Here is an 8,772-nt window from a genome sequence, read left to right on the forward strand (position 1 = left end):
CAGATGGCCATGCCTGTGCTACGTCTCCGGCCATCTGCCCCAGGAACGCAGATGAGGCTCTCCTGATCCATGAGGGGCTGGAGTCCCCAGATAGATTGTTTACTTCCTGATTTCCAGGGACCCGTACTAACATCATTCACAAGCAATTGCATCTGCTGGGGGTCTCCGGCAGCTACAACGGTCCCACCCCGGACAGCCAGAGAGCAGTAAGGTTAGCGGTCGAGGCCCACCTCTTCTAGTGAACAGGGCAGGAGAGAGGGAGAAGGCTGAGATCCCGGACCTATTCCCAGCTGCCAGCTCTACTTGGAGGTGGAGAGCAGGGGCAGCAGATGGGAGAGCGAAGATCTCCTCCTGCTGCAGGTGACTCATAGGGCATCCGGGCACGCGGCCCACCTCCAGCACCAGTGGGAGCAGATTTTATATGGATCCAAGAGCCTCTGCTGACACATGAGAACTGCATGAGGCTGGGAGGTGGCAGGGGAAGGTGGGATGGGGGGAGGTGAGTTCTCACGCCCGGGCCATCATGGTGCCAAGCTCACGGCATCTTCTTGCTTTTCTTGTCCTCAGAGGCCTTGGTCCATTTCTCCATTAGCCTGCTTAAGGCAGCTGCGTGTACAGCCATATTTGCCTTTAACCTGTTCCAGCTGCGTTCCCCACCTCACTTTCACAGGCACCCTCCATCTCTAACTCTTTGGGGGGTGACTTCTATTCCTTCTCCACTGACATCTTCACCGAAGGAATCCCAAGCCTTCTAGCAGGATGAAGCCACTTTCTCCCCCACAGAAAAGCAGCTCTGGCCGGGTCCCCTGGCATCCTATCGCCTGTGAAGTTGTGTGAGGCTTGGGCTCCCTGCCTTAAGTGTGAGAACTCTTAGACTACAGGGAACTAGAGTAACTCAGCTGCTTGTCTTTTCCCCATGCAAGTCTCCAGTGGGATTCGATCTCTTTCCTCCTCTCCTTTCTCCTTGCCACAGAATGCCTTGGTCAGGATACTTGCACTGGAGATTCATCATGTGCCAACCGGGAATTAAGGTGTCCTTTGTCCTTGGGAATCCAGATGCTTCCAGCATCTTCTGGAAGCTTCTGGAGAGAGTGGCTTCTGTCTCCACATTGTCTGAGGGGTTTTCTCCCTTCTGGACACCTTGAAAGTGTTAAATCACTGTGCCCTTTCCTCTCTTGCTCCATCCTTCTCCCAGGGAAGGAAACTGAGAGTTCTCTCCTCATGTGATTTCTAGACATGGACGTAATCCTGAAGTCAACACTGGTTTACCAGAGCTTGTGTCTGTGGTGCCTGGTGTCCTTCCCTATCCGCCTGGTTGGGCATCACCACAGCAGGAGTCAGGAGCTGCTTCCCAGCTCCCAGCATGTGACCCACACATGCCCAGAAGCATGAGATGCAGCATTAACCTTTTAGGGGATTTTCCAGAGCAAATGAGACAGTCCATGGAGTGTTATTTATGTCTCTTCTTCTACACTCCTGCTTTTGGAAGTAGCTATTTGGAATGGACAGAATAAAACAGAAGTCAAAGAACTGTCTGTGCATCCTTTCCCAAGCTATAATTAAGGTGGAAGCTCATTTGTCATCCTGAGTAGTGGTGTAATCAAGCATATGACAGAGCAAGATTTTGGAACGTTTTTATCAGTTTTGGAACCACAGCTCTTCCGTGGGCAAATTTCCCTTCATGTCTCAGATTTCAGAGCATAGACTAACATTTCCCGCACAGACAGGCCATGCCTCTGCTCTTCTGCTTCGGCTGACCACTGTTCCCTGTAGCTGCATGCAAGGGATAGGAGTGGATGCCTTCCAGCTTGCTGGGGTTTGGAACGGCACCTCTCATCCCCAGAGAAGGGATTCTCTGTGGGGCTGAGTTGGCAGCGCTCGAGCCTGCCTTGTGGTCGGCACGTAGGCCATCAGAAATCATCTGGGTGTCAACCTGCCAAGCTGAGGCCGTACTGGGGCACAAGGATTGATTGCTAACAGAAGAAAGAAAAGAAGCCATTTCCCTAACACTGCTTTGCCGTCCACTGTCATAGAAAGGGACTCCACCGCTGCCCCAATCGGTTCACTATCTAATTCATCATGGCTCTGTCCCTCCCCAGCAGTTCAGGTCTGTCTGCTACCAGCGACAGGTGCCAAATCGGAGTGTGGAATTTTCCCAGTGGGCACCAGGGTGTGTTGCTGCCAAGGCAACTGTGGTAGGCTTGAGGAGTAACGAGTGAACCACAAATCCTGAAAAGGAAGAAGAGGCCACCTTTTTGGTGTGGGCTGACTCAGGTACAGGCTGTCCCTTGAGGAAAGATGTGGGTTCTGAAGAACCCCTCCCCCATGCCAAGGCCGGACAAGGCCAGGGCGGGCCAGGCTGGGTCCCACAGAGCAGCTTCCCAGAACTGGGTTAATCAGACCAGGTGAGGACAGCAGAGAGTGGCCGCCCGCTAAGGCCACAGCGGGCTCTGCCCAGGAGGAGTAGCAGAAAGCAGTGGGTTGCCAGAGAAGTCCTGAGACCTCTCATCAGTGAGCAAAAGCAGCACCACGTGAGCATCCGGAGTGAGGTCTGGAGCTAAGTGGTGCTGGGGAAGAAGCAGAGCTGTGTGCCACATAGGGGCAGGCCTGGTCTTCAAAAGAACAGGAGCAAAGGCAGTGACAGCCAAGGAGGTAAGGTCAGAAGTCCAAGCCAAACGAGTAGAAACAGAGAAGCAAGCTCTTTGGGGCCAATCGGGAGCAAATATGCGTTGGCATCCTCTGATAGAGCCTGCTTCTCCTCATCCTTGTGAAGACAGCTCCACCCATGACCAACATAGAACACCTAGACAGACAGAAGACCCGTAACCAGAGCTGCTCGCCTGCCTTCACTTGTTCTGGGCTCTGCAACCTTGGCTGCAATCCTGAGACCACATCCAAGGTCAGAAGGAATGAGTGACATGGTGTGATGGCTGCTGAGGGAACAGGAGGGGAAACTGAAGGCATACTGGCCATGGCCATGGTTTCTCCTTCCTGCAGTTTTACTTCATTAACTTCATGAGACAACTAAACATTTTGCCAAGAATGACTGAGACCATAATTTGAAATGAGACCATAGTTTTACATTTTACTTTACATTAATTTAAACAAAATTGTCCACAGCAAATTAAGGACCTGGGGTGAGATTTGACATGAACATCCAGATTTTCATCACTAATCCAATAAACAAAATCAGTGTACCTGATTATTTTTTTCTCACTGAGTTTTGATTCATCTACTTCTGTTGTTCCTCTTCTATGTACACACTTTTTGGATAGGATTAAGATTTTTCTGATTTGAACTTGGAATTGAAATTCCCACTAGGCTGAAACATCGATACCATGACACTCCCTATGTTCCAACATCAAACATCCATTGGCAGTAAATCTTGAGATTCTCCTTTCTAAACACTATTGAAGAGGCATAGAAGGGTTGTTCTAACCATGACCTCTTGGGGAGGTGGAACAAAGCTACTTTTGTTCCACTTTTTAAAGGGGAAGAGCTCTGCATGTCTAATATTTATATGGGGTCTAAAATCTCAGAGTTTGGGCTGGTCATCTGGTAGGAAGAAAAGTAAACACTGAGTAATCAGGTGTCAAGCACCATGCTGGTGCTTCTTCCTATAGATTGTGTCATTAAATCCTTAGAACAACCCAGAAAGGAGTCTTCGCTTCCATTCTTATATATGAGTATAGGAAAGTTCAGAGAGATTAAGTGCTACAGGCTAATAACTGATAGACCTGACATTTAAATCTAGGTCTGATTCTAAACCCCATGGTGCTGCTGGATTCTATTCTCTTGGTGGGGGAATAATTTGAGCGACTTATTTCTTCAAACACATCATGCTATAGCTTTATAGCTTGAAATGTTAGCTGCATTCATAATTACATAAATAAACTGACTAATCACTTTGGAAAAGAGATTGATGTTCCATCTCCCAGTACCGTAATTATTATTGTTTAATATTGTATCTATAACTTAAATGGGGCAGATGTTCCAACAAAATTTTTGATTCAGAGGCAGATTATTCTGCAAGGTTTATGGTATGCGATAAAAGGCAAAAATGTGCAACATGAGCTGACTTCATCGATTCTTCCATTTTCATTTGGATGTTTTAAAAGTTTTCAGATAATCCATGGGCATTATAATTCTTGCCTAGGAATTGGGCTCATTTTCCTCTATCATTTCTTTTTTGTGTTCACCTGCTCGTTCTCCCTCAGCTCTCCTGCAGATCTCCTGACTCTGGGATTTCCACTGTATAAGGAAATACATTTTGAAGCATGAATAGTTCTGGTATATCTGATGGAAAGATCTCTGAGGTATACGAAAGTATGGGGACAAAGAATTTGTTGGCCTGCATCAAAATTGATTGTAAAGAGATGCTCAAAGCCCAGACCTGCCCACAGGAAACCTGGCTGCTGCAGCAAAGAGAAAACAGAGAGGCAGCATTTGAGTCTGAAAACAGAGAAAATCTGAAGCTCTCAAGGAAGAGTCTTTAGAGAATATAAACTTTTGAACAACAAAAAATTACTTGGGATACAGGTGCTGTTTTTATCACTTAATTTTACTGAGAGTATGGATTTGAGATGAAAGAGAAAGAGCTAAGAGATCAGTGATTGCCTGTCCAGATAGTGTTGATGAACTAAATTTGGATTGGGGGCCCATTGGCTTAAGATACTGGAATACTGGGTTCTTGGCCACGGGTGGTTCACATTTCACAGCACAGAAAGAATGTGTCTGCCTAGAGGCTAGACTGACAGAACTAGAAAGTTTTTAACTCAATATAGTGGGGGAAGGAGAAAAACAGATAAACCTGGGAAAACGGTTACCATGGAGGGTGGCAGGTAGAAACATGGAAAGAAGAAATCGAGAAGGAAAAGGCATGGTGAGTCACAAGTGTGATGGAGAACAGCCTTCCATATCAGCGCATAGAGTGTGAGGAGTTCACAAGGGGAGCTGGAGATGATGATGCGGGGATCTGGTCCTCTGTCAAGGGGGTCTGTGGAAACGTCAAAGCAAGGGCACAGCTTAGGTGGGGAGTAAAGCAAGAGACAAGGAGGCAGCGAGGCAGAAACAGTTTGTGCATTTGATCCCAGAGTGGGTTGTAGTGACTGGGTTCAAGAAGTAGGCTGGATCTTTTCCAGGTTGCAAAGGGTTATTCAGACTGACTAATGTATATGCTTAGGAGGTGGTGAGTGGAGGTTAGCTTGTTAAAAGTCCTATGGCTGTGCCAAAAATACATCTTTGGGCTTAATTTCATACACATTAATAAAACTGGGTAGAATTTCTTACTGAGTTATTTGTTCAACAAATATGAACCAAGTGCCTACTTTATTGGGGAGCTGAGGATAGAGCACTGAATGAAAGAGGCAAGAGCCCTTCAATGTTGGAGCTTAACTAAAAAAATGGGAGGGAAAGGGACAAAACATAAACAGGATAGTAATTCAATTAATAAGAGTATTTCACATGGTGATTTGTACTATGAAAAAAGTGATAAGACTGAGAGACTGGGACTTCCCTGGTGGTGCAGTGGTTAAGACTTCACCTTCCAGTGCAGGGGGTGTGGTTTGATCCCTGGTCGGGGAGATAAGATACCACATGCCTCGTGGCCAAAAAACCAAAACATAAAACAGAAGCAGTGTTGTAACAGATTCAATAAAGACTTTAAAAATGGTCCATATCAAAAAAATAAAAAGAAGAAGATTGAAAGAGTGCCAGTGGAGATGTAGTGTGGTGGGCAGTCAGCCTGGATGGGGAGGTGGTCAGGGTAGCATCTCTGAGGATGTACTATTTGAATGAAGTCCTGAATTATGAGGTGGATCCACAACGTGAAGAAATGGACACAGAATGATCCAAGCAGAAGGAACCACATTCAGAATGGCCCCGAAGGAGAACCTACCTGGAAAGTTTCAAACAGAAAATAAGCCAGAGTGACTGGAGGGTCGTAAGAGGTTGGAAAGGTAGACGGGGCCTGATCATGCAAATATTTGAGAGTAATGGTGAGGAATTTGGATTTCTATCTAAGTATAATAGGAAGCCGTTGGACCCCCATAAGACTATCAGTGGATTTCTCAGCAGAAACTTTGCAGGCCGGAAGAAAGTGGGATGACATATACGAAATATTGAAAGAAAAAATTTATAAACCAAGAATACTATACCTGGCAAAGTCGTTCTGGAGAAATGAAGGAAACATAAAGACTTTCCCAAACACACAAATGCTGAAGGAGTTCATCACCACTAGACCTGCCTTAAAAGAAATGCTAAAGGCATTTTTCAAGCTGAAATGAAAGGATGTTAATCAACATTGTAAAAACATATGAATGTGCAAAGCTCACCAGTGAAAGTAAATAGTCAAAGTTAGATTTTCTAATCTTGTAATGGTGATGTGCAAATCACTTACAATTCTACTTGAAAAGTTAAAAAAGAAACACATTAAAAATAAATATAACTATAGTAAGCTGTTAGTAGACACACAGTATAGAAATGATTTAAACTGTAACATCAGTAACCTAAAATGTGAGGGGAGGAAAAGTAAAAGCATAGTGTTTCAGTATGCTATCAAAGTTACATTGCTATCAGCTTAAAATAGGATTTTATAGCTATAAGATATTTTATATGAATTTCACTATAACCAAAAAGGAAAACCTGTAGTAGATACACAAAGGATTATGATAAGGGAATCAAGCATACTGCCACAAAAAGTCATCAAATCATAAAGGAAGAGAGCAAGAAAAGAAGAAAGTAACAAAGGAACTACCAAACAGTCAGAAAATGATGAACAAAATGGCAATAGTAAGTCCTTACCTATAAATAATTACTTTAAATGTAAATCAGTTAAATTATTTGATCAAAAGATATACAGTGGCTGAATGACTAAAAGGAAAGCAAGAAAACAACAATAATGTACAACAATATGCTGCCTATACTTAGCCTTAAAGACACACTTAGGCTGAAATTGAAGAAAGGAAAAAGATAGTCAAAGCAAACGATAACCAAAGGAAAGCAGAAGTAGCTATACCTATATGAGCCAAAATAGATTTTAAGCTAAAAATGGTCATGAGAGACAAAGAAGGTCATTATACTATGATAAAGGGGTCAATTCATCCATAAAATATAACAATTGTAAATATTTATGCACCCAACTTGAGCACCTAAATATATAAAGCAAATACTAACAGAAATAAAAGGATAAATAAACAGCAATGCAATAATAGTTGGAGACTTGACTACCTCACTCTCAACAATGGACAGCTCACCCAGACTGTGAATAAATAAGGAAGCAGTGGGTTTGAACCACACTATAGAGCAAATGTACATAACAGACAGAAACAGAATATTTCATAAAATAGCAGCAGAATACACATTCTTCTCAAGCACACAGAGAACGTTTTCTAGACTAGATCTTATATTAGGCCACAAAACAAGTCTTAACAAATTCAAGGAAATGATTTGGATGGATGTATGGGAGTGAACACAAAGTGTGAAAATCTTGGCATTACGTATTACCTACATACCAGATAGCATCAACCACAAACAAAGCATAAAATATCAAGTAGACAGAATGACTTAACTAGTTGACATCAGCAAACCTCTGTCATTAGTCACTCCAGTGCTGGCACCATGGATGTGTGAATGGAGTACCATGGTAGCATGGTTGGAGGCTATTCATGGACTCAGTAACAGGGACTTCCACTCACCAAGGCTGATATAGATACTCCTACTGCCAAATGTCCAATCTGCTATCAACAGAAACCAATTCTAAGCCCATGATACGATCTCATCCCTCAAGAAATCAACCAGCCGCTTGATGGCCAGTTGATTACATTGGGTCCCCTCCACCTGGAAAGGAGAGTGGCATGTATTCTGGGTGTGGGTTTGTCTTTCCCAGGGTTTCAGCTTGCACTGCTATTGAAAAGTTTTATAGACTAACTGATCCATTGATTTGGGATCTTACATAACAATACATTGGATCTACAGACTCATTTTACAGCAGTGGTTCTCAAAGTGTGGTTCCTGGACCAGTAGCATCATCATCACCTGAGAACTTATTAGAGATGCAGTTTCTTGGATCCCACCCAAGAATTTAAATGAGACTGAGGTAGGGTCCAAAAGTCTGTGTTTTAAAGAGCCCTCCAAATGATTCTAATGTACACGAATGTTTGAGAACTACTTTTTTTTTTTTTGGCGGTATGCGGGCCTCTCACTGTTGTGGCCTCTCCCATTGTGGAGCACAGGCTCTGGACGCGCAGGCTCAGCGGCCATGGCTCACGGGCCCAGCTGCTCCGCGGCATGTGGGATCTTCCCAGACCGGGGCACGAACCCGCGTCCCTGGCATCGGCAGGTGGACTCTCAACCACTGCGCCACAAGGGAAGCCCCTGAGAACTACTTTTTTAATAGCAAAGAAGATGTGGCATTGGGCATCTGACCATAATATCTATTGGTTGTATCACATAGTGTACCACCAAGAAGAAATGGTCTTTTGAAAGTACAGTGCCTGCTTGGAGATACTACCTTGTGTAGGTATGCCATCCTCTGGGGTAGAGGATATACCCTCAGTCTTTCTTAATCAAAATTCCATGAGAGATTTAAGCCACACCCAAAATTATTGGACTGACTATTTTCTCAATTTTGTCAAGGATGATCCATTGCTCTTAGGAGGAAAGTTAATTCATAATATCTAATGGATGCATTAGGGCGTTAGGGCCTGATTATCATGGAGAATCCTCGTTAAGAATAGCTGCCGTAAATCAATGACCATTACATTGTGCTGTGCC

The sequence above is a fragment of the Pseudorca crassidens genome, chromosome 11, assembly GCF_039906515.1.
Source record: "Pseudorca crassidens isolate mPseCra1 chromosome 11, mPseCra1.hap1, whole genome shotgun sequence".
NCBI classification, from domain to species: domain Eukaryota; kingdom Metazoa; phylum Chordata; class Mammalia; order Artiodactyla; family Delphinidae; genus Pseudorca; species Pseudorca crassidens.